This window comes from Hemitrygon akajei, chromosome 17, assembly GCF_048418815.1.
Source record: "Hemitrygon akajei chromosome 17, sHemAka1.3, whole genome shotgun sequence".
NCBI classification, from domain to species: Eukaryota; Metazoa; Chordata; class Chondrichthyes; order Myliobatiformes; family Dasyatidae; genus Hemitrygon; species Hemitrygon akajei.
The window spans coordinates 69245534-69273206 of record NC_133140.1 but is presented as its reverse complement, the minus strand read 5'-3'; the positions used below and the strand labels follow the sequence as shown (position 1 = coordinate 69273206).

At 39.0% G+C, this 27673-nt stretch overlaps 2 long non-coding RNA genes across 2 annotated transcripts in view; both read right to left on the bottom strand.

The window, feature by feature from the left end:
- Positions 1-3080: 3080 nt before the first annotated feature.
- On the bottom strand, positions 3081-16087 carry LOC140740816 (uncharacterized). Its single transcript, XR_012101938.1, has 3 exons — positions 15819-16087; positions 14871-15104; positions 3081-3541 (listed from the first exon to the last, which is right to left on the bottom strand). It is a non-coding gene; the product is annotated as an uncharacterized lncRNA (long non-coding RNA).
- Positions 16088-16823: 736 nt separating this feature from the next.
- Positions 16824-27673, bottom strand: part of LOC140740815 (uncharacterized) — a 45048-nt gene continuing 34198 nt past the window's right edge. The window contains exon 3 of the long non-coding RNA XR_012101937.1: positions 16824-17380. This is a non-coding gene — a long non-coding RNA (uncharacterized lncRNA). The remainder of the gene's footprint in view (positions 17381-27673) is intronic.

The window sequence follows — 27673 nt, the reverse complement described above, 5'->3', positions numbered from 1 at the left end:
GGTTTGATCAGTGATAAATGGAGTCAACCATGGCCTCGTGGGCCACCTCTAAGCTTCTGGGCCTCAAGACAGTGAAGTGCCAGATTACACAATTGGCCCAAAAACACACCATCACACTTTAGATCACAGGTGCCAACAGTACCAGAAACACATCTGAAAGAAAAAGAAGACATAAAAGAAGTGAAAGAAACAGGAACCCCTGGCCCATAGCCATTCAAAATGGAGACAGAACATTCAGGATAGTATTGTGAACACTAAGTCCATGCATTGGGAGCATCCAGGAGCCCTGTTTAAGTAATGGTTGGAAGCATAAGCTACCCAACTCCTGCTCTACCTGTAGAAGTCTGTGGATCCTATATTAGCCACCTCAGAGCCCAAAAAAAACATGGAAGCCAATCATCCTCGGATAGACAATAAGTTACAAAGACTATGATGAGGTAGATTATGAGGTAGAGTCCATTTTGAATATGTCGGAAGTCAATTCAATAGTGGGATAGAAGCTATCCTTAAGCTCAGTGGTACATATTTTCAAGCTTTTGTGTCTTCTACCCAATGGAATGAGAAAGAAGAGAGAAGACCCAGGATCAATGAGGTCTTTGATTATGCTAGCTGCTTCTCTGAGGTAGTGAAAAGTGTAGACAGTCCATGGAAGGGAGATTAAGACGAGGCACACTTCTCTGAGCTCTAAGAAGTCATGAGAATGAAAGGGGAAGTGATTCAAGGGTATTTTCAATGCCTGTTTGGAAAAATTGTTACATCTCTCCTGCCAGAAGATCTTTGGTCTGCAACTATCCAAGTGCAGCAGGAACATCAGTTTGGTATTCAAAACCTTGAGTTCCATTGTTGGAAGCACAGAGGAGCCTACAGTTAACGGTGAAAGGAGTACACTAACAATCCATCACCCCACTCCATCCAGTACTTCCCGTTCCATCTGTGGAATATTTTCTGAATGAGCCTAAAGTTTCTAGATTGGTCTCATTATCCATATGGGAACCTACAAAAAATGGAGCATGGAAGGTCGTCCTTAACTCTAATGGACTACTAAAGGTGAAAAGGTCTGTGGAATATGCCACTCACAGATGTTTGGCAAAATTGACACTGAGACCTTGCCCACTTATAGCTGTATTTGGTGTGGCAGATGATGCTTTGGGTTTAAATGCAAGCCAGTGGGATATCATTGCATTTATATCGGTTTTGGCCCGTAGGAGAATCTTGCTGGTCTGGAAATCTGCCACTCCCCCATCTGCTGCTGCTTGGTTAGAGGACGTAATATTTTATTTCTGAAATTAGAAAACATTAAATTCACTCTGAGGGGGTCTGTGAAAAAGTTCTTTTCAAAACGGGGACTTTTCTTGTCATATTTTGGGAGTCTTAAGGAATTACCTACTAGTTGAGGGCATTTGATTGTACTTGGGAAGTTGCCTCCCTTTTAACATGCATATGGTTTACCTCACAGGGTGGTTGATGAATTGTAGTGAGTGTACTTTGGATCATTTGACATGTTGTGGATGTGTGTGGGCCTTCGTCTTGAAGTAGTGTGGGGGTATGGCTGTGAAAAGTCCGTACTTGTGTTTGTGAAGTGTTGTATTATAAATTAGTTGCCATTGTATGTTTGGGGAGGGTGAGTGAGGGGAGTTTTGTTTAGGGGAAAAAAAGAAAAATAAATGGTGGATGTTCTCCACAAACGTCGATCAGGATTGGAAATTTTCTGAAGTGAATTGCAGTAAATTATCACCACAATCAATCTAGGGGTGAGTGAAGCTGAAGCAGATTGAAGGGATGAACCATGCTGGCAAATTGCAGAATTGATGCAGATGGAGTAAGCCATTTGGAGAGAAGCCGAGGCAGAGGAATTCCAAAGCCTATACATTGGCCTGGGTGTGATGTTGGATAACTCTGACTTATCTGTGGAATTCTCTACCCAATGAAGCTGCAGAGGCTACCTCAGTAAGTATATTTAACCATATAACAATTACAGCATGGAAACAGGCCATCTCGGCCCTTCTAGTCCGTGCCGAACACTTACTCTCACCTAGTCCCACCTACCTGCAGTCAGCCCATAACCCTCCATTCCTTTCCTGTCCATATACCTATCCAATTTTTTTAAAAAAATGACAAGGTTATTTAAGACAGGGTTGGATAGATTTTTGCATTGTAATGGAATTAAGGGTTATGGGGGAAAGGCGGAAAGGTGGAGATGAGTCCATGGCCAGATCAGCCATGATCTTACTGAATGGTGGAGATGCTAAATGGGCTAGATAACCTACTCCTGCTCCTATTTCTTATGTTTTAGGTTCTTGTGTTCTAAAAATCAAAAGTGGCATTACGGCTGAGTTGCGAAATCTGGGCCCGGAGCGAGTTGCTGGGCAGACGTTCTAGGCTCAGAGCCTTTCTTCTGCAGCAGGGCCCAGGTCCTACTGCAAGGTATGGACAATTGAAAAGATATACTGGAAAGAAAGGGCATCAGAATTGAAGCTGAGAGCCGATTTCACTCCTCTGCTGCAATGGTGACTCCCCTCTCCATGGCTCTGAGGCTGTAGGGACTGCTCTGTGCCCAACAGTATATTGGACTGATATTGAGGCTTGTATCTACTCCGGGCTGCTGCAGGATATGGATCTAAGGACTCATTTCGGTTTGGAATGTTGTTGTTCGCTTCTATTGTTTGCATGAATTGTTTTTTTTTCCTTTTTCTGCCCAATGGGTGTTGGTCTTTATTTTTTTAATTGGGTACTTTTGCATTTCTTGCTTTGTGGCCATCTGTAAGCAGACTAATCTCAAGATTGTATCATTTATGAATTTTGAATCTGGCAGCCGGCAGATAATGAACACTGAGCTGAACTGTACTGAAGTATGCTTTTTGTGTTTTTGACCATCTCTTTTGTTGCCGTTTACTCTATTTTTTGCAGTGGGAGAGGGGTTATGATGCTTTGATCTTTTTCTTTAAACGGGTTGATTCCATTCTTTGTTTTGTGACTGCCTATTGGGAAGATGAATCTCAAGATTGTATACTGTATACATGCAACCAGTGTTGATTTATAAGCAATGGGTTGATCTCAATTAAACACACTGAGACATAGGATATGATGAACAAAATTCATTTGGTGTGGCATGGTAGCATAGCAGTTAGATATTTCAGCGCCAATGACCTGGGTTCAATTTCCTTCATCGTCAAAAATTGCCCAATAGTAGTAACAAAAGAAGTGCAACCAGAACTAGAAATGGAACACATTGTAAAAACTGAATTAGAGTCCAAATTTACAGAGGCAATTAAAGCTTGCTCCAGTCCCATTTGTTGACAGTATCAAGGGAGAGAAAGATCACTCAAATGCAAGGGCCTTTCCTCAGGAACACGAGAGCGAGAGAGTGTGAGAGACCGCTAAAGGCAGACGTCTTCTTCAGCAGCAACATGTGAGTGGCTGGTAGACGGCGCTGAACACTTGCTCGCCTCATTGATTTCAATCCTGCTTGCTATTAACTCAGTGAGATCACCCGGCTTCCTAGCCTTCATGTCGCTCCCTTTGGCCGCCGCCTTGTGGAACCCTTTCGGAGACAGCAAAGCACCAGATCACCCGATTGGCCCAAAATCATACAGTCAGAATGTACAAGTAGATAACAGATTCTAACAGTAGTAGAACCACATCTGAAATAAAAAGTTCAGATGTAAAAAGAAGATTTGAAATAAAATCTTCTTCTGGCTTTATAATTTTAAAATGATGTTCAAATCTTTGCAAAGCTTGTCCCACAAGCCCCTTTGCCTTTTCTAGATAAACAACAAAGTGAGGCATCCCTTTTCCTAATAATCTGACCTCTTATTCTGTTCCCGTTTCTTTTGCCACTGCTTATTGCCTTTATTTTTATTTTTTTAAACTCTTGGATTGTTTCCCTAAAGTGCTTCGGTTCTCTGTCCTTAAAGTTCCTAATTATAGCTGATTATTTTCTTCGACTTAAAGAATCGATTATCTTCATGTTTCTGTTTTCCAAATGCTGTTTTGCCCTACTCCATGAATTATGTTTGGATGTTGTATTTTATTACAGGCAATATTTATGTATTGTTCTTCTAATTTTGCCACCAAACTTTGAGCACAAGGATGTTTAACGTATTCAAAAAACAATTGCATCCACTTTGTCCTTAAACTATTTCATTTCTCCCATCTCTACAAATGGCTCAGTTTTAGACATCAATTGAGACAATGCATGCTTTTATCTAATACTCTTGGAAGAAAATAAAATTTGATACTTAAAATACCTGCCTTAAATAGCAACTGTGTTCTAGTCTTGACAAATTTATCAATTGTTCTCTTTTAGCATTGTAGAAATGAAATCTTCAAAGCAAAAATATCAATTCTAACAATTGCTAAGTAAGTTCCAGATACAATATACTAAAATCTTAAGAGGAAATAAAATCCTTGCTATCTTTGCTTTAGCTTTTCTTTTTGCAGACCCGATGGATTAACTTGGTCAGCTGAAAGGCCGTGTGAAAGCAAATCTGTTAACAATACTCATATGTGCATTTTACTTATAGAATTTGAGGCAGAAAAAATATTTTGAGGCAATTCCATTCTTCAAAGTTCTTGAAGCATTAGCTGATACATAGTCCAATGATGAGAATGATCAGCTCAATAGGAATATGAGTAATAGAGATAATACTCTCTTAAAAACAGGAAGACCATGCTGTGCACAATGATCAGATACCATAATAATGAATGATGTTAAGCTATAAAATGTATTACGTAATAACAAGTCAAACTATTGACTTAGAATGAAAATAAATGCTTGTGTACGACTGAGTCCAGAGAAAATTCTTGGCTCCAGGGATTCCACTGGCTCTCTTTTCTCTGCCAGTGTAAACACATGAACTGCAGTCACACCAAAAGTGGTGACCTATGTAGGACCCAAGAGCTACAGAATAAACACATTCATGGACATGCTCTACCTGTTTTTGACTTTAATCTGTTGGAGATGTGATAAAAATATTCTGTATTTCATTTTTCCAGAGCCAGCTCAAATTTGGTGCAGCGTAACTCAGAAAATTGTATCACAATGACTTTAAACACAAAAATTAACGCTTTATTTTCTGCCTCTTTTCAGAGAGTTCAGTCAGACTAGTGAGCCTTCACTGTTCTTGCTGTCAAAATGCACAGCCACCACTTGTGTCATTGAGTCTCGCTTAGTCCTTGGAGACACAAGAGAATGCAAATCCAGAGACAGAGAAGCAGTTTCAGTGACAGGTTACTATCGATGCAATGCTCCTCAGACAGGATGAAGAGGTCAATACTCCCCAATGCCATTAGGCTTTACAATTCTACCGCCAGGCCTTAAGAACTTTTTTTTTAAAAAAGCTATTATTAATGCTTTTTGAGACAGTGATTTAGATGCATATCATATTTTTTACTGAGTTAAGTATTGTATGTAATTAGTTTTGCTACAACAAGTGTATGGGACATTGGAAAAAAGTTGAATTTCCCCATGGGGATGAATAAAGTATCTATCTATCTATCTATCTATCTATCTATCTATCTAAATGGTGGAATCTGGAGCAGCAATAGAACAGCTGGAGGAACTCAACATGTTGAGCAACATCTGTGGGCAAACTCAATTGTCAATGTTTCAAGTCAGATCCCTGCCTTCAGAAATCTTGGTTTCTACAGTCATAGATATTGTCCATATTCTCTCTACCTTCTCTGCAATCCAAAGCATGTTTGATTTTTCAATTTCTCAGTTCTGATGAATGTCAACTCTATCTTTTGCTCCATAATTCTCCCTGATGTGCTAATTCTGACACTTAATGCTTTCATTTCATACTTCTAACATCTGCAGTTTTTTGTGTGATCTCCTTTTTACCCTCCTTAGCCCAGTTATGGCAGCTGCTTATAACACCCCTACTATTCTCCAACAGGAGGTCAGTGAACCAAGAGTTTCCTGATTTGAATGGGTCAGTTCCATATCCTGTAGGTATATTTATCTACAACCATACTGGGAAACTTCAAATTGCTTTTCTTAGCTTAAGCTAGCATACTTCCGCAGGGTATCGTTGAGAATGCCACAAAATAATGAGGAATGAGGCCAGTCTCACTCGGAGTGTTATTGCTGGCATTGAATGTGGAGTTAGAGGCACATCGTTTCATGGATAAAGTAGAAGGTATGGTGCTAGGTCTTGTTGTTTAGTGTTACAGCCAAAAGCCCTTATAAAAGACGTACACTGTCCATAAATAATGATTGATGATTAATTAATTGCTGGGTGTTGGTGAATACATTAGCACTTTCTTTACAGATTGAGCCCTGTGGCCATTTTTGTAGATTTATAGCTTTAAATAAATTTTTAAAAGGCGCCTAAGGCATTGTTCCAAAAAATACAAGTGGACATAATCAGGATCCAATGTTGTAGTCCAAGGGGGCTAACTGGGCTTCAAAAACTTATCTTGGCAATCGATGCAGAATTAATCCTTTTCATTTCTACTATAATATGTGACTTGTATTTATGCGTTAAACCATAGTTCCTTTTCAAGCCTTATTGAGTCCATTATTAAGATTTATGTTTACTTTTATCTTAGTGCTCGTGGGTGGGAATTTCTTACTTGAGATTTTGTAAGAATTTTTACAAGTTATTAAAATATTTTTCTAGGGTAGTGTCACCATATATTTATTTAATCTAGTACTCTCATGTCTCTTCAAACAGTGGCAATTCTGAATATTTTTGCTTTGCAGATGAACTGATGATATCTGTGTCTCTGTTTTCCCTAATGACCATGCCTGGTGCAATCAGAATATTAACAGGAAATGCTTTAATGTGTTCATCGCATGGCTAATATTAGAGACCTTTTACGATCAGATCGTCAGATGGGAAGATCAAAGCATGATTAATAATGTGGACCTTATTTAATTAGGATGCCGTTGGGGGAAGGCTTTATCTGGTTATTACATAATTATTACTACCCTGTATCATGGCAGTTTTTACAAATGCAAAATTTTGCCTATTAGAGTTTGATAGCTGGAAAAGACTCATTTAAGAGGACCAGTGTTGAACTGCTTTATATTTTCCTATCAAGATTTGTATAATTTTTGTTAAAGTTATGTTGATTTGTTATGTTAATTTGTTAATCTATGCTTGTCCTCATCTTGTAATGTACTATATGCCACTGCAATAATGCCATGAAACTTAGCTTTATACCCTGTGTATGTATGCTAATGACAACAAAAAATCTGAACTCAAAGCATTCTCAGTTTGTCTTATCTCCAATGTGAATCACATTTGTTTAAGAATAAATATGAATGTTGCAGTTTAGCTAGAGCAAAGTTGGGACAAGACATTAATCTTTAGGGAGAATAGTGGGAGATGGTGCTTGCATTGGAAATCTAACGGTTTTGTCTGTAACCACATTGACTATTTGAAATGGGCCGTGAAGTCTCCTGTTCTTTTGTTGCATAACTAAATAGCCACGTTATCAAAGCCTGGAGGTTTGGTTGATGGGAATCTCATTTCAGTTATTGTAATGTCATCACTTGACATCAAAAGTGAAGGTTGCTGGAGAAGAGCTTATGGAATAGTTACATGTTAGATCTCAAGCCAAAATGGATCACCGTGGTCTGCCAGAAACTGAGTTGCACAAGTTCATAGCGAAACTATAATAGTTAATTTAATTGCTTTGTGTGCCTGAGTAATAAACTTCCATTTGGGCAACATATTTGAATCATTTAATTAAGTTTAATTCCTTCCAGTCGTTCATTAAACATGAACATACACTCCAGATGAGAAGTTATGAAATCTTTCAAAATATTCATGACCCTTTACAAAGGTTGAAGCAAGTGCTTTTGTACATCTTTTTAATCTTCGTGGATGAAGTGTAAGTTCCAAGCCTAGACCGCTTGATGGTTCCTATATGTGTCATCAATCAGACCACGTCGGGGTTCATTCAGTTTAACGTTCTGCCATTGGACTTCCAAATCAAAGATGGGGATGGAGAAAAATAAAAGTCTGTGAGTCCACTGTTTTCATTTTAGTTTCCTTTGAGGCTAACCTCACTTGGGATGAGTGTGGTTACCATCCTAGGTAAGTCGGCATAAAGAGGGTTTGTTCTTAGCATATCTGATCTGTGTGCAATCTACAGCCCCTCCTGATGGATCTGTGACTAGTATGGGAATCATTGATCAATAGAGGAAAATTAATGTGTTCAATGAATGGTTAATATGAAGTAACTCGTGCAATTTGAGCTACTGCCAGCATGATTAGTTTCATAGAATTTAAACCATATTTGATTTCTATTATTAAAAAAGTGTAAGTATCCAATTAGCATACTAGATATACTAATGATGCAATACCAAAAGCTAGTTCTGAAATTTGATTTTACTTACTGGGTCATTGAACAAACACATTAGGGGAGTCAAAGGTTATGCAAAATGGCCTGGAAAGTGGCATTAAGCAAAGATCAGATCAAACTTAATTTTAATGAAATGGTGAAGGTTCAGGATGCTTTTTTTCCTGGTTTTGTTTCTTAAGTCCTTTTGGTTCTGAGTTCGTTCTCACCTTCGATTTAACTAAGTTTCTGAAATCGTGTTGGATAGAGCAAGAGAATGACTTTTAAATTGGAATCACGTAGCAGACACACAGGCCTTTCATCCCACTGCGTCAATGCGACCTCTCAAGTGTGCATCTATATCAATCTATGTATGCCCTAGCACTTGACTCAATTTTTATGCCACGATGCTTTAAGTACTCAAATATGGTTTCAGATTCGACAGAGTAACTGGCTCCAGCACCAGATAAGGCAGTGTGTTCCAGATTTCAACCAAACTTTGGGTGAAAGATTTCTCTTCAAATCTCAATTAAATCTTCTAACCATTATTTTAAGCTTATTTTCTATGATTATATACACTTCCACTGACAGGACAAGTGTCTCGCTAAGGAGCCTCTTCATTATTTTACCTACCTGGGTTGATGTTTTGGACATGTGCTCCAAGATCCTTCTGTTTCTCAGTATTTCCTAGGATTCTGTCATTCATTACATTTATCTTATTCTTATTAATTCTCTAAATTCTCTAAAAATCCATCACCTCACATTTCTCATAGATTAAATTCTATCTGGTGCTTTGGATTCTGCCAAAATCCACAGGGTTGCATACTTTTTCCCATTCAAGTATGTATTACAAGCTTCCTCTAAAAGGCGACTATTGAACCTGCTTTCACTATTCAAGATGGCACTGTATTCCAAATTAAACAGATCACTCAGAAAACAATTGCATCTGAAGCAACTTCTCCCAACATAATCAGGCTATTTCTACCAAAGATACAATTAAGAATAGAATTAATAATAATAGTAATAACTTTATATAGCACTGTTCATATCTTAAGATGCAGACCTAAAGTTCTTTACATAGATCACGAAGATAAATCAGTAATCATAAAAATGCGACAAAATTAAAAACTACAAGACAAACATTATATAGAATAAAATGTAATTGTTACACCAAATTATATAATCAACATCAAGCATTAAATAATCCCATAAGTAAGCCAAATTTAAAAAAAAATAGGTTTCTAGAAGTGTTTTAAAATGTTCCACATTACTAGCCTGGCATATCTCAGTTGGTCAAGTATTCCAGATTTTTAGTGCATAAGAGGAAAAGGCTGCATCACCAGACAGAAAGTAGAATAATTACTTACAAGTTTTGTGTAGAAAATTATGCTCTGTCATTTACAGCTGTGCTGGCTTATCTGTCCAGAAAGTCACTCACTGGAGAAAATCTGCAGATGCTGGAAATCAAAGTGATGCACACAAAATGCTGGAGAACTCAGCGGGCCAGTCATCTATGGAATAGAGTCAACTGTCGATGTTTTGGGCCAAAACCCTTCATCGGGTCTCTTCTCCAACTGAGAATTAGCATCTCCCCTCCAACTGAGAATTAGTACTTCACCTCCAAATCGGAAGTAACATTAATGTTGCATCTTCACAACAAAAATGCCTGCTTTATTTAATTAACAAAATTTAAATTCTCACATTTGTAGGGTAGGATTTGTACCCTGGTACAAGAATCATTAGTTTTGGCCTTTGGAAGTTTTTGCAAAAATGACTGCACTTCAAACAAATGTCCTTAATTGTTTTAAAGCACTTTGGATAGTCTGAGGTTGTCAAAGCAGCTATGCAAGTGTAAGTATAGATACCACCATTGCTGAAAGCTTATGTGAGCAAAAGTAACTAATAAACACAAAATATCAAGGAAGCAAGGCATTTTGTTATTTTTTCCAAGGGCTCACGATATAGAAATCATGTAACAGGCCCTTGTCAAAGAACGCAACCCTCTATAGTTTGGGAAGTATGCTGTACATTATTTAGATATTTTGGAGTAATATGAATTGAAAGCCACATGTTTGATAAAAGAACGAAACTTGGCAAAAAGGCTTTTATTTATCTCCTTTTGAATATTTGCTGTTGGTGCTGAGTAGGTTTGTTAATACAACACTGCAATCAGGGCAATTATTTTTGTAAATAGAACAACTCAAGAATATTACCCAGCTCAAGCAAGTTACCTTCAAAGCAATAAGCAGAGTGCTTGATTCTCTTTTCCCGTTGGACCATTGTGTCAATTTTCCCTTCAGTTCATGGAGATGGAATTAAAGCCAGTTATTCTTGTCTCAGGCCACAAATACACCAGGCATCAGTGAGCAACCCCACCATGATGGAATATTAGTTTCACAATACGCCTGGAAAATTAAAAGCCCACATCCCAAGGAAATTCCTGAGTGAACTGGCTGACTGCTGTGCCTTGGAAGCTCATGATTATTTTTGGCGACTGACCAGCAGCAAAGGGGGTTTCATTGCAAAAGAGAATATTGTAAAATGTAGATCACAGAAGACTGAATATTAAGCACCTCAGTCTTGCTCATGTACAAATAGATGGTGCTTTCATACTATCATGTGTCTGTTGTAACTCAATAAGAGACTGAGTCAGACAATAATTTTGGATTTCTTCCTTTCTTTCTTTGATGAATGAATCCACAAGGACTGGAAAATCTGCACTACTTCATCTTAGAAGTTATTCTTCATGTGTGGCCACAGACCTATTCTCAGTAAACACCCATACATGTGGAATTTCCACCACAGCAATTAGTAAAAGAAGCCCTTGGCTGCTTTACCCCCTTCCCAATTCCCAGTTAACAAGCTCGGGACCGATTGTGGAAGCAGCTCTTGGTTGACTTGAGCAGATCAGGAATCATACTGAGTCCTTCTGAAGTGAATGGTAAACCCACATACCAACAAGAACCTGAGTTCCACTTCTGCAGTTCGAGGGTCATTTTCTTTGCATTATTTTCAAGAGTTTGCAAAGTAGCTTTAAGGCCTACTTTTTGCCTGAGGTGAAAAGACTGATGGGTAGCCAACTCAGACAAATCTTTATTTCAGTCTTTCCTCGTTTATATTATGAAGTCATTTGACTTCTTGGCACATAAAATGCTGGCTGAATAGTGCAGTACTGTGCAAAAGTCTTAGGCACATGTCTATAGATAGGCTGCTTAAGACTTTTGCACAGTACTGCATTTGTCAACGTGGAATGAGGAGTGAGTTTGTAAATCTGGCGGAAGAAAAGGATACCTGGAATGACAAGGATGAAGTGCCACGGAAGGGATGTGGAACAGGTGACAGAGATAGAGTGCCAAGTGTGCAGACAAACCCGGCCCTGAGACACCAGGCAAGGTCATTTGATTCCAAACAATTGATTTATTGATCATTACAGAATATCTCTCTGGTGCTTCTGGTTTTTCTCCCCCTTCTACTTTTTCCCCTCTTCCTGCCCCCTTCCCACTCTCAGTCCACAATAGGGACCCATATCAGAATCAGGTTTATCATCACTTACATATGTCATGAAAATAGTTTTTTTGTGACTGCAGTACAGTGTAATACACCCTAGCTGGATATATGTGCCTAAGACTTTTGCACAGTACTGTAGTAAATGTTGTTGTTCATCACTCCTCAAGTATGATCATGACATCTACTCTATAGGTGCGATAGACTGTATAGTCTATAGGTAGACATCTAGTCTATATGGAGATGGATGATTAGGCCAATTTGAGTTATTTTTTCAGAGAACTGAGTGTAGAGATTCTGAGCTATCAGTGGTTCATAATTTACATAGTATAAATGCTAGAGATTCAACAGATCAACACAAATCACTGGAGGAACTGAGATTCTGGAAATGTTAGGAATCCAGGGCAACACACACAAAATGCTGGTAGAACTCAGCAGGTCAGGCAGCATCTATGGAGCAGCATAACAGTCGACCCATTGACGGTCCTGATGAAGGCTTTCAGTCTGCAATGTTGACTAGTTTATACGATTTTCTAATTAGCATTGTTTCCTCCTTTCTAGCTTCCTCATATGAGCATCACTTTTAATGTAGGTAAGCAAAACAAAACTATCCAAATCGTGTTGTGGTTAGAGATATGCATCCATGTTGAAGCTCTTTAGAGATGTTCCAAGAGAATCTTTGAATATCATTTTTCAGCCCACTATATATTTGCTAGACCTTGGTCTGTCTCCACTAAATAACTACTTTGGTAGTTGTAAATAGAGCCCATTAATGTATTAAAGGTCTAACAGTACTTGCACAGTGCACCAGGATACTGTGGCTTGCAGGATTGAGGCAATTTGACTTAGTACCTGGAAATCAGTAATGTGAGCAGATAAAATGCCATGCAGTACTGGATTAGTAAATTCAGATTAAGCCACAGCAAGTCTGCAGACCCAAATTAGATGCCTGACCAGTTTATGAAGGGAGTTCTATCGTGGAATCAGGATTGAAACTTGTGAGCATAAACTATTGGATACGAATGTGCTCTGTGTTCTTTTTGGGTTCATCAGTTTCGTGCATGAATGAGATTGGTAATTCAAAGCTGTTCAGCAAGGACTCTTGAAGCAATAGTTGCACATACGTGGCTTTCCCTTTTCACAGCACAAGAGCGGCTTTCTAGTCACTGGCATGTTGTATTTAAAAGTTACCGGAACAAAAATAACCCATCATCTCAGAGGATTTAAAGGGGGCGGTGAAATTTGCCTTCAACGGGGGTTCATGATGAATTGGGAGCCTGTTCTTGCACTATGCCTAATTTCTATTTCCAGTGACTTGCAACTTGTTCTATTCCAGAGAAAATAGCGGCCTGTTCCAGGAATATTGGGCAATTGGAAGAGTGCTTGTATGTTGTGGTACAGGCCACAAGCCTTTGCCATACCAAGACAGGCAGCAAAGTCTGTAACCGTGGGAACTAAGGGGAAACCAATCTGCACCTTTTTATTTGTTAATTTATTTGTAGTACTATTACCTTTGTGTTGCGTGTGAGTTATATGTACTGTATTGTGCATGTTGGTCTTGAGGACCATTGTTTCGTTGGGTGGTGTATGTGTGCAAGGTTGGATGACAATAGACTTGAACAACTAAACAGTATTTCACACAGATTAACAAAAAATATGGCTGAAACTAAAACTTAGTTAAAAACTGTAGTTACTCTGATCTGATGGAACTCAAAACAGACATTGCAGTGTGCTCTGTGCTCTGCGAGTGATGCAGGATGGGGGTTGGGTGTCACTTTCAAGGTGCTGCTGATATTTAAGGGCTGATGACACTTAAAGGAGGGTTGCAGCATATATAGTCATAGGGTAATACAGCACGGGTTCAGGTTCTTCACCCCAACCAGTCCATGCTGACCACGGTGCCCACTCAGCTAGGTCCAATTTCCTGGTCCATATGCCACTAAGCTACTCCCCTCCATCAACCTGTGCAAGTGCTTTTAAGATGACACTATTGTACCTACTTCGACCACTTCCTCCGGCAGCTTGTTCCGTACACTCACCACCCACTGTGTGAAAACATTTCCCCTCAGGTCCCTTTTAAAATATTTCTCCTCTCACCCTAAATCTATGACCCTAGTTTTGGACTCCCCTCCCCAAGGAAATAGACTGTTACCAACTATCTTACCTATAGCTCTCATAATTTCAAACTTATGAAATTAAGTGAGTTATTCTCCCACATTCCAATGAATAAAGACCTCTCCCTACAACTCAGATCTTCCAGTCATGACAACATCCTCGTAAGTCTTCTCTGCAGTCTTTCATGTTTAACCATATCTTTTCCATAAGAAGGTTTTTAAAAAACTCTACACGTACTCCAAACATTGCCTCACCAATGACTTATACAATTGCAATATAATGTCTTAATTCCTATATGCAAATGCTCTGACTGGTTTATGGCCAGGGGAAAAGAAGACTCTTCATGGAAAATGGTTTTGTGCCAGCTGCACCCAGAATCAGCATATTTCAAACATCCATGAGGAGAATTACTCCAAAAGTCACATGGACATTGGCTTTAAAATAGATCATCCAAGTTAAATGTATCTGAAAAATGTTCATTTTTAAAGAAAGCGATACATTGTGTTCAATGAATGAGAAGTGATCTTTATTGTCATTTAACACAAGTATACTACTTGTACAACACAGACAAAATGTTGGAGGAACTCAGCAAGTCAGGCAGCATCTGTGGTAGGGTATAAACAGTCGACATTTTGGATCATAACCCTTCATCAGAACTCAGACTAAAACGTTAATTGTTTATTCCACTCCATAAGGCTGCCTGACTTGCTGAGTTCCTCTAGCATTCTGGTGTGTGTTGCTCAAGATTTCCAGTATCTGCTGAATTTTTTGCGTTTGTATTATTTAAACTTCAAATATCAGTATCTGAAGAAAAAACATTCCTCTCTCTGATCATGTCATTTTTAAAATCTTACTGGGTTTTGTGGGCATTCAGTTAAACAGTGTGTTTTAATGTTTAGATCTAACATTTCATGTTTCTGTGTTGCAGCCAATTTTAAATTGTTCATCCATTTCTTTACCTGTTTGTATTTGAAAATGATATCATAACTCTGAAACTCCACAACCTTGCTGCCGCCCTTCGCTTTTTCTTGTAGATTTGCTCCCAGGTTAGGTGATCAATTTCTTCTGCAAGTTTCAATCCAGAAAGAAACGTATGCAACTGTTCATTGTGCTCTTTCAATCTTGTTTCTCGCAGCAGACGTGCTTCCGATCAAATGCTACCAGCTTTCTAAATTTTTCCAGGGCTGAACATTCTGTATGACGAAAGTGGTACAAGATTACTTTGTGCTCCCCTGTCCATTTTTAGCCAGGGGGTTCATGGTTGTGGGCTTGCTTCTCACCCAGGGGTTCCTAATCTTTTTTTAATGCTATGAACTCTTTCTGTAAACGGAAGGGTCTAAGCACTCCAGGTTGGAAAACCTGTTCTCATCATTTTTCGTTGATCAATTCAAAGGGATGTTCCAATATCTAATTGGTCCTCAAATGCAGTTTGGGTGTTCTAATTCTGCCTCTTTGCTCATTGGTCCTTTAGGCATTTCCATGATCTGTTATCACTTTAGTTTTGCACATCTATTGGTGGAGCATGTCACGTAATCTGCAGGTTGATCTATGTGCAAGGCATCTTATTAAATGTACTCATGGTTGAACACAGGTCCCGAATAAACTTTATTCCAATTTTCACCCTTTTGTTGTTATAGCCTAAGTGTGTCAACAAAGCAACCTTTCCCAGGGCGGATAAAGAAGCTGGTTCAGTCATCAGTATCCCCATCAATCTTACAGCTTTCTGTGCCCTTACTTCATTTGCAGTCTGCCTTACAGTGGGACTCCCTTTTCCAATTAAAGCTCTCTACGTGCCCGAGTATGATGAGCCTCAAATGAGTTGGTTCATGAATATTACATCCACTTCCCTGAATCTGCATTTACTGACTTTGTTTCTGAACTTGTAAGGAAATCATTAATAGGTTTACCTGGTTCCATCCTTAGACTTTGGAGCTTGCATGAGGATCCAGTGGTTTGATTTCAGCACTGAGTCTTTTGACGATCCTGTGAGAACCTTTCTTGCCTGACTCACATTTCCCAAATGCCGAAAAGATCCAACTCTTTCTCTGCATCCACAGAAGGCTGTAGCTGACTAACTCAAAGTCAATTTATTATCAAAATGCATATACATCTCCATATCCTACCTAGAGATTTGTTTTCTTACAGGTATTTACAGGCCTTTCTTAATAAACCTCTTTATTACTTGTATCTTTCAGCAAACTGTTGGATGTCAGTTTACTTTTTTTTTATTTACTAATGAGTCCACATGTTCTGGAAATGCAAAAAAAATTACCAAATCTGACTGCACCATTTACAAGAATGTGAACTTTGTGCAAGACTTTTCAATGCTGTTAGGAAATCTGTGGAAAATTGTAATAAATAAATTCCTTAAAAAGATTTTTATTTTAAGACTGCCCTGCCAGGGAATTTAGCTGAGAGTTGATGAGCTTGAGTCTGAGATTCAGACACTGCTATGCATCAGAGCAGAAGCGGTAAGCCATCAGTGTCAGTACCGTTGGAAATGGCTGTTGTTTCATTGAGATGGGCTTCATTTGATTCAGGCTGAATCAGTGTCCTCACAAATCAAGCTCCTTGGATTATAGATGAGGCTTTAATCTAAAAAGTGGAAGTGGTGCGTTCTGGCAAGAAGAAATTTAAAAAGTTAAAGAGAAATAACAAAGGTAATTATGCAGGGTAGCAAAATTGTTAATGATTATTCCAAGATTCTTGGGAAGAAAAATGCAGAGAAAAAATAAAGAGTGTATCTCCAGTTACAGCATGAATGGAGAAAAATTATAAAAAATTATAAAAACTAAACATTTTCATGGATTCAAACTGTAAACCAACTTAAGTACGTAATAAGAACATCAGAAATGTTAACACTCAGACATAACTCATTGAGTTGGCTCTGTCATTTTAAAAAACGGCTAAGACTGAACCTCAATAGCAACTCCCACCATCTGCAACTCACTTTTTTACTGTAATAACCTAAGATCCTTGGGAATAGTGAATATACTTTGAAATTTAAAACTGATTTAGCTTAATCTGAAATCATATTTTTTTAATCAAAATAAACCGAACTATGAAGATGAGACATGCAAGTTGTTTAGAATAGGCTGGGGAAACTGCTTTAAAACAGATATTGCTCACGTTTGGTTAATGATTATTTAAGATATGTAAAATTGGAGAAGTTGGTAACAGAACTTAAAGCAGAGAGTAATTAGATTGGACAGTCAGCCTGGATTTGAGAGTGGAAACCATTTTTAATAAATTATTTTAGTTTGCCTGAGCATGAAACTTGCAAAATAGATTAGAGCAAACAAAAAGGATTTGATGTATGGAGTTGGGACTTCTCCTTTCCATATGGGCAGCCTCCTCTCTTCTCAAATCAACTGGAGAAATTGTAAACACAAGCGATTCTGCAGATGCTGGAAATCCAGAGCAACACACAAACAATTCTTAAGGAACTCAGCAGTCCAGGCAGTGTTTACTGTATGGAAATGAATAAAAAGTGAACATTTAATTAATATTAGTAACTTTACTTAATCTGGTCCCTGCCTGTTACTATTTTCCCCTTGTGAGTTGAATACAATGGAATAGTCAATTAAATGGGTTGGCCAAGATCTCACTTGGAAGGGCAGACTGCATAGTGATTTTAAAGAGTGGGGATTGAGAAACATCTGTGGAAGGATAAATAGTTAATGAGAAAGTCAGCAGGTCGGGCAGCCACTATGGAGAGCAATAAACAGTTAATGTTTTGGGTTGAGACCCTTCAGAACTGGAAGACTCCAGAAAAAGCAGATAGTAGGAGGGAAGAAGGAGTGCTCGAAGGTGATAGGTGAAGCCAGATGGATGGAACAGGTAAAGAGCTGGAGAAGAAGAAATCTGATAGGAAAGGAGAATGGACCTAGGGAGAAAGGGAAGAAGGGACACTAGGTGAGGTGATAAGCAGGTGAGCAAAAGAGTTAAGAGGCCAGAGTAGGGAATGGAAGATGGAATAAGGGAAAGGGGAAAGAAAATAACCAGAAGGAGAATTCGATGTCCTTGCCATCAGACTGGAAGCTACCCAGACGAATTATGAGTTGCTGCTCCTCTATCCTGGGAGTGATCTCATCATGGAATGAGAATGGTGACAGGAATTAAAATGGATGGCAGCTGGGAAATTCAATTTTTTACAGATGGAGCAAATGTGCTCAACAAGGTATCTCCCCAATTTACTATGGGTCTCACCATTGTAGAAGGAGGTTCATCAGGAGCACTGGAATCAATAGACAAATCCATGAGAAGCAGGTGAAGAGTTGCCTGACCTGGAAGGACTGGTTGGGCCCTGAATGGAGGTAAGGGAGGAGGTGAATAGGCTGCATAAGCATTTCTGTTACTTTCAGGGATATATGCCAGAAAGGAGACTAGTGGGAAGGGACGAATGGACAAAGGAGTCACAGAGGGAGAGATCTCTGTGGAGAGTGGAGCGGTGAGGCAAAGATGTGTTTGGTGGTAAGATCCCTTTGAAGCTGATGGAAGTTGTGGAGCATGTTGTGTTGGATGTGGAGGCTCATGTGGTGGTAGGTGAAGGTGACGAACTCTATCCCTGTTAAGATGGGGTGAGCACACGTGTCCTAGAAATGGAGGAGATGTGAGTGACAGCAGCATTCGACAGAGGAAGGGAAAGGTCTTGGTAAGAAAAGCCTCAAGCTGGGAGCAGATGTACCAGAGACAAAGGAACTGAGAGAAGGGAATAGCATTTTTATAGGAAACAGGGTGAGAAGAGGCATAGTCAAGATAACCATGGGAATTGGTAGGTTGATGAAAGGTGTCACTAGACCCTTTGTCTCCAGAGATGGAGACAGAGAAATAGAGAAAGAAGAGGGAGGTGTCAGAAATAGACCATGAATTTAAGGGCAGGTTGGAAGTGAGATGTAAAGTTGATGAAATTGACGAGCTCAGTATGAATGTATGAAGCAGTGTCAATGCAGTCATCAATGTAGTAGAGAAAGAGTTGGTGAGGTTTACATGCACTGTTCTAAGTAGCCAACAAAAAGGTAAGAATTGCTGGAGCCCATGTTGGTACCCATGGCTACCCTTTGGATTTGGACAAACTGAAGGAGAAATTGGTGAGGGTGAGGACTAGTTCTGCCAAATGAATGAGGCTGATGGTAGTGGAGGGGAACTGGTTGCATCTTTTCTTGAGAAAGAAGCGGAGGCCTTAAAGCCTCCGTGATGGCCTTCTTGATGGGGGATAGAGGTTTAAGGGACTGGACATCCATGGTGAAAATGAGGCAATCAGGACCAGGGAATTGAAAGTTGTTGAGGAGATTAAGAGCATATGAAATGATGTGGATGTAGGTAAGAAGGGACAGAACCAAAGAGATAGAATGGAGTTGAGGCATATGGACACGAGTTCAGTGGGGCAGAAGCAGGCAGAGACAATGGGCAGCTTTGTGGGTCTTGGGTAGGAAGTAGAAATGAGCAGTGCAGTGTAAGGGAAATATGAGCTTTGTGGCAGTGGATGGGAGTTTGGTGACAGGATGGGAGTTGATGTTATTGCTAATATGTCCCTTCCAGGCAGTTATCAAAGGTATGATATTCTGAAGCACCACCCACCAGTATCAATTTTGTTTCTTCTGTGTGTTAATAGTAGTTTTGTGAATTAACTTGTCATCTCTATGAGTAAAGTCATGGGTTCAATTTCCACACTAGAAACTTGAGCACAGAAGTAGTGGGTACTATCACAGGTTAAGTACCCTATTTACTCTTCTAAATTGATAGATGACAGTAAATTATTTCAAAGAAGATGGGGTTATACCTGATTATTCTGTCAATATTTATTCTCTCGCTTCAAATCACCAAAGTGAATGATTGGTCATAAACCACATTATTGTTCGCTGTGCATATTTTATCAGCAAAGCCCCATCCCTTTGTAGTTACCATGGTGGCTACATCTGAAGAGCTATTTCAATGAAAAAAGCACTTTGGACATCCTGAGGTTGTGAAGGGCACAAACAAAATGCAATCAAAATCAGAATTGGGTTTAATATCACTGGTATGTGTCATGAAATTTGTTAACTTAGCAGCAGCAGTACAATGCAATACATGATAAATAGAGAAAAATAAATAATAAATAACTACGGGGTGTGTGTGTGTGTGTGTGTGTGTGTGTGTGTGTGTGTGTGTGTGTGTGTGTGTGTGTGTGTGTGTGTGTGTGTGTGTGTGTGTGTGTGTGTGTGTGTGTGTGTATTATACTAAATAGTTAAATTAAAAATAGTGCAAAAACATAAATAGTAATAAAAAGCGAGTGAGGTAGTGTCCATGGGTTCAACGTCCATTTAGAAATCAAATGGCAGAGGGGAAGAAGCTGTTCCTGAATCGTTGAATGTGTGCCTTCAGGCTTCTGCACCTCCTTCCTGATAGTTAGCAATGAGAAGAGGGCATGTCCTGGGCAATGGGGGTCCTTAATAATGGATGCCACCTTTCTGAGGCAATACTCTTTGGAGATGCCTATCTTTCTTTCTTGTCCAAAGCTTTATGGTTTTAATATAATGAGGCCTTATCTAGTCTTTGTTTTTAAGCTCCTACAATACCCTCTCCTAAAAGCACTCTCCTCTGAAGAGTAAGTACTGGTGGGAAAGAGTAATTATCCTAATTTTTGTTTAATTACATCTACCTCTAACTTATATTTAGCTACATCAATGTGTTCATGGATCCATAGATTGGGGTTTTCAAACAAGTAAAGTCAGTTTCAATAAAGTAAATAGCAGCTTGTGACCATCAAAGAAGTTCATTTTTTAACTATAAAATATTAAGGATCTAAGAACTTAATTTGGTTTGGAATACTGTTTGCATGATTTGTGTTTTTCCCTCTTTCTCTGTGCATTGCCTTTATTTTTTTAATGGGGTTCTTTTGGGTTTCTTGCTATGTGGCTGCTTGTTAGCAGACAAATCTCAAGATTGTACAATTTATACATTCTTTGATAATAAATGTACTTTGAATTTGAAGAAGGCCTATCAAAAATTTAATTCATTTGTATTTTGTCACTGTCCTTAAAGGAAAGGATCTGTGCAAACAGCCATGTTGTGGACATTTATTAATGTACTTGGCTTGCTTTGGTTGTTATCTTGACTACTGCATTGCTTTCTGCTGAATCGGTTCTGCAGTCTCTGTCTTTCACAGTAAGAGACAAAACTACAAACACTTTTATTGTTCAAACATAACCGTCTTGAAATTGAAAGAATAAAGCTCTGACCTACAAGATAGTGGACATCAGTGAACCATCAAAAGCCTTTCACATATGAAACAGCTGTGGGGAGGGCTCGGTACCATTTATTCAATTTTTTTTTAGCAGTGGACAATGCCAATTGTAGACTGTGACAGGCCATTTTCAGAGACCACCTTCAGAGTTCTGGCTCAATGAGGCAGCTGTTATTCCTTGGACAGAGGAGATATGGCTTAAGGCTTGGCTGCAGCAGTCAGCACATGCCTTGTGGATTACATAGGAGGTAAACTCCTTCATTTCAAGGCTTAGTCAATAAACGACCTCAAGAGGATGAAAGTCCAGTATTGTTTTCTGGAAAGCTCCCTAGACTCTTTGACAGACACTTCAATGTCCGAGCTGACGAACGTAAAGTAAATACACTCACGTCTATCATGCTGAGGCCCTTCACCAAACATTTTATGTTAAATAGCTTCTTTAATGTCTTCTAAAGATTAGGTTGCAACCTTGTAGGCATTCATGGGTGGTAGGACATATATTTCTCCCTGCCTTTACCCCAGTAAATTAGAAAAAAACAGAAAAGTGACAACATTCATAGAACTAATGCCAGACTCTTCCTGAAATATGCTCTCTAGAGGTCACTATATAAAGAGAAAACACTTACAAGTTCATTGAAATAAATAGGCATTGTGCCAGAACAAATAAAACTGTATACTGGAGTTGATTATAGCCAATTCTCTGTTCACATTTCATTATCCACATTTGATTTTCTTCGACACCTTCAGCTTAAGTTGAAATTTCTTAAGGTAGAATTTTTAATTATCCTGTATTATTTGTTAGGAAGCCCATGTTTTTACATATGATTAAAAAGGTTAAAAGTCAAAGATATTTGAGTTTCACCAATGCGATTTAATTATATTACCTTTGTAAAGTGATACAATGAAAACATGGAATTGCCGAGAAAACATTTACAAACCTTCAAAAACGTCTTGTCTATATTCTTTGAAGAATTAAGTACTTTTTAAAAGTTCTAGGATTTTTTTTGATCACTTGAATTTACAGATAGCTGATGTAGTTACTTGAAACTAATAAACACTGCAAAACAGCTTATTGCATCTTCTTTCTAATGCTGTTCTCATTAATAGCCAATAATATTCTGTATTCTGACAGACAAGTTTGGTCATGAGTGATTCTCTTTGACCTGTCGTTACCCTCAATAAATCTTAGAGGTGAGGATTGGCTATAATCGACTCCAGAATTGGCTAAAATTGCCTCATTTTGTGGATACTAAATGTAAAAGCATGCACAGGTTAAACTTTGCACTTAAAATCTGGTCCTATTCAAACTCATTAAGACTGAATTTTTAGAAGTAATATTCAATGTGCATTTATAACTTTATCAGGCATTTGGAAAACACAGCAGATAATGAATATCAAAACCTTTTACTCTTAGCTACAGAATCGCCATATGCTAGATCAGGCAAAGAACTAGCCACAGAATTCCAAGAACGTGTTTGACTAAAAGGAAATCTGATATCACATACTCAGAGCCAGCTGGGAGGGCAGGATGTGTTTTCCAAAGCACTGCTTTAGAAATTGGCCCCCGCTTCCCCTCTTTCCATATTCTCTGTTACCCTTCAAATCCATAGAATGAATATCAGACAGTGGATCAGTCATAGCAAGCATGAGGCGTCCCTTTCTCGACACAAAGAAGGCATTAGACTATTTGCACTTGCATATAAAGGGAGCTTAACTCCGCTTGCAGAAGTTGCTGCTCACGTTTCTTGCTAGGTCTGCTCTTTTAACATGGGCACCACGGTAGCACAGCGGTTAACGTGAAGCTGTTGCAGCTTGGGACTTTCCAGAGTTCAGAGTTTAATTCCAGCACCACTCTGTAAGGAGTCTCTGTACATCCTCCTGTGGTAGGCGTGGATTTTACCCGGGTGCTCTGGTTTCCTCCCACAATCCAAAGACTTACTGGGTAGGATAACTGGTCATTGTAAATTGTCCGGTGATTAGGTCAGGGTTCACCAGATTTGTGGGTTTGCTGGGGTGGCATGGCTCGAAGGACCAGAATGGCCTTCTCTGTAATGAATCACTAAATAAACATACTGTACTCCAAAACCACCCCTACGGAATATCTGCAGAATACAGGTATTTATAGAACAGTACAGCCATTCGGCCCACGTTGTTGTGCCAGACTAACTAAATTAGTAAACCAATTCTGAACTAAGTTAATCCCTTCTGCCTACACAATGAGCAGATCCTTTCAGTTCCTGTACATTTATCTGCTAGTATAAGAGCCTCTTGAATGCCTCGATTGTATTTGTCTCCACCTCAACCTCAGGCATTAAAAAAAGAAAAAAATCTTGCCCCACACATTTCTTTTGAACCTATCCCCTGTCAACCTGAATACGTACATGCCTGCCGGTATTAAAACATTTCAACCTTGGGAAAAATATATTGAGTCTACTCTGTTGATGCCTCTCATAATATTATAAACTTCTATCTGATTTTTCCCTCAGCCTCCTCTACTCCGAAGAAAATAGCCCACTAGTCTGTCTAACATCTCCTTATGCTCATATCATTGAATCCAGGCAGTGTCCTAGTAAACATATTATGCAGTTATGTTGCACCAGAAGGTCCTTGGAACCAGTTCAGTTAGACCGAAAGACACAATTATCTACTTAGAACTACAAGACTTCATTTATTAGGGCAGGACAGAGCAAGCATTAACATACTTATCTGGGTATGCGTGGGCCCCTCTTGCTGTGGCACACCTCCCGTCCATGGCACTGTTCACAGCTAGCCCCTTGGTGAGGCCTTGAAGAACCTAACCCCAAGTCCCCCAAACACTCTATTTTATACCCTTAAGTGGACCGATATATTAGCATCAGCTCAAACCACTAATCCATAACCAATCATCACTTGTTACCACTCCCATCCCCCTATTCACCTAACTTTTATTTTCCCACTCCTATGTTCCCATAGCATATTGGATTCTCGTGGTTGTATTCCCATAGTAGTAATCAAAGGTCTTGCGGCAACTTCTATTGTCTCCAAGGCCACAGTGGTGATGAGATATTTGGCAAGCATAAATATAAACCTTTTACAATATATCTGCGCCTGTCAAAACCTCCATATGCTTTCTACATTCGGCTGACCAAAACTGAATGCAATACTATCTAGAGTTTTATAAAGCCAAACATAACTTCCTGACTATTGAACTCAATTCCTTGGCTAATGAAAGTAAGCATGCCACATGCCTACTTTTTACCACCCTTTCAACCTGTGGAGCCACTTACGGGGAACTATGGACTTCGACCCCAAGATCCCTTTGCAAATCAACATTATTAAGGGCCTTTCCATTAACAATGCATTCTCCCTATACATTTGATCCCTAATGTGTAACAGTTCACACTTGGCCAAATTAAACTCTGTTTACCTTTTTTCTACCCAGATCTATAACCAACTGATATTCCACTGTATCCTTTGCCATTCTTCTACACTATCCACAACACCACTAATCTACATGTCATATACAAACTTACTAACCCACCCATCTGCATTTTCATCCAAATCATTTATATGTATCACAAATATCAGAAGTCACAGTACGGATCCCGGCAGAACTCCGCTAGTCAGTGACTTTTAGCCAGAGTAAGTCCTATTGTCCACTTCCTTTTGTCTTCGGTGCAAAACTTAATTCTAAATTCAAGAGGCCAATCCCTCATGGATTCCATACATTTTAATCCACTACGTGAGCCTTCCATGAAGATGCATTACCTAAAAATAAAATAGGAGCATTCCTCCCAAGTTCACATCCTAGGGACAGTGACCATAATTTTCCATATGGAACAATGTGGGGGGGGGGGGGGGGGTGCACGGGAATGGTTTTCCATTACTTCTTCCTGCAAGATGAAAGGTGGCTGTATCCTAAATTTTTAATAGAAACAAAATATCAAACACACAAGAGAATCTGCAGGTGCTGAAAATCCAGTGTAACACACATGATGCTGGCGCAACTCAACAGGTCAGCAGCAGGAGAGGAATAAACAGTCGCCGTTTTGGGCCAAGACTTTTCAATTACTAATTCACCCAAAAATTGATTACCTTAAACACGAGATTCAGCAGATGCTAGAAACCTTGAGCAACATACACAAAACACTGAAAGTTCCACTTTCTTTTTCTTTAGTTGATCTTATATGGAAAGTTGGCCTTGCATCAATCCCTCTTGCATATTTGAAGATGTTGACTGTAACTAGGCTAAAGTAATCAATTGCCATTTTGGGCAGGGCCCCTTCATCAGGATGAAAGGACCTGATGAAGCGTCTTGACCCAAAGCATCAACTGTTTATTCCTCTTCACAGATGCTGCCTGACCTGCAGAGTTCCTCCAGTATGTTATGTATGTTACCTTGAAAAAATACGTTTGAATATCTTTATTGTATATCTCTACTTTCCCTTGTGTTTTATTTATAACTTAATTGCATTTCAATGACTCATTTGCTTTGCTTAACAATATGGTGGATTATCAGGTAAATATTGGTTTTGCTAATGAGATTAGCAGTGAGAATGGGATTAACCAAATTGATAGATGAGTCAAACCCAACATGTAAAACATCACTTTAACCAGATACCCGAATTGCTCTCCAAGCATAAAAACTAACCCCTCATTTTCATGCTTCAAAGTATCCCTTACATATGAACTCGCACCGTCTAGAACCACATGTTCTAGTCAGGAACAAATGGAGAGATTCAGTTAAAATATTTGCATGGAATAAAAATCTCTTTTTAAAATTTTATTATGTTGCTAGTAAATAACTGTGAAGGAGAACGCAGGGGGATTTTATAGAAGTGTATAAATAACGAGGGTATAGGTAGGGCATCAAATATCACACAAAGAAGGTATGAGAATGGAGCTGAGAGCAAAAATAAATCGTAAATAAATGTGTAGGAGAATGAAAGGTGATCATATAGTGGTGAGTAAAATCATGAAGATTATAGATGGGCTGAATGTAAGAGTTTGGGTGCTGAGGTGGAGATACATCACTACCAATGGTGGTGTAAGGCACTTCCCCCCTCCGCTAGCCTTCAGGTCACCCTTGAGCAAGGTGTAGCACATGCTTAGACCTCCGATCAGGGTCACATGAAACCATGGGAGCAGGTGGTAGATGGTTATATGAGCAGCTGGTACATATCACAAGTCCTGGTTATGCAACCACTGGCACCAGGCAGACAATCTCTGAAGAGTATCGATCATGGCTGGGGTCACCATCTTGTAAAGACACTGCCCAGCAGGCAACAACAAATCATTTCTATGAAATATTTGCCAAGAATAATTATAGTCGTGGGACCATGATTGCCCAAGTCATTTGACGTAGCACATCATGATGATCATGATGTATGCAAAGGTACGAAGGTTACGGGAACAAAGCAGGAGAATGGGGTTGAGAGGAAAAACAAATCAGCCATGATCAAATGGTAGAGCAGACTTGATGGGCCTAATGGCCTAATTCTGCCCATATTTCTTATCTGGACTTATTATGGAATGTGGACAGTCTTTTTCCAGAATTGGTCAGAGGTTTAAGGTGAAAGTGGAGAGATTTATTAGGGTCCTGAGGAGCAACCTTAGAAGGTGGTCAGTAGATAGCAAGAGTTACCAGAGGAAGTGGATGATGTAGGTATACTAACAGTTTCTTGGACAGTTCGTAGATAGGAAAGGTTTAGAGGGATGCGAGTCAAATGGGTGTAGCTTGGATAGAAAACTTAGTAGGCATGGACCAGGTGGGATGAAAGGTCTGGTTTCATGCTGTGTGACCGAGTCTGGGTAAAATTTTCCAGAATCTTTCATATGGCACTTATACTCATTAGTAATATGTATTTCAATTTGCATGGCTACTTGCAGACTTATTAGAAGGTAGAAAATATTCCCATTCTTAAGAAACATAATGTTTTATTCTCAGGAGGTCAAACATATTTAACAATGTGCTGTGAACTAACATGTTTTTTCAACCTTTCATCATTAACTTCATAAAGAACAAAGGATTAGAAATAAGACCATAAATTGAGGTTGTAAAATATATAGAAATCTCTTGGAGTTAATTCATTCTTCCTCGTTTATTTTCTTCCCAAGACACTGATCTTTTTAAAAAGAATGTAATACACATTGTAATACCTCAAGATTTACTGCCTATTCTCCACTGCACAGATTAAGTTAGAAGTAGCAAAGGCATTCTTCTGTACATTAACACAGGCTTACAACATGTGCAGTCCTTCTTCGGGATTATCATCTTTGAATTGACAGAAGAAAAGGCTGAATAACAAGAGACAGTGAAATATGAGCCTGCAGTCTATTCCCAGCATCAGTCATGGGAACCATATGCGATATTTATAGAAGTACATGTTAAAATGAATCAATTTCATGGATCAGTGGCAGCAAAGTTTGAAGCTTCTGAATACCGGAAATATCTGATTATTTTTCTTCTATTTAACAAAGTATTATAACCATTATGGGACTATTGGAAGTATAGACTGTTTGCATCAATGATTTTGTATTTGAAAATGTCCAGCTATA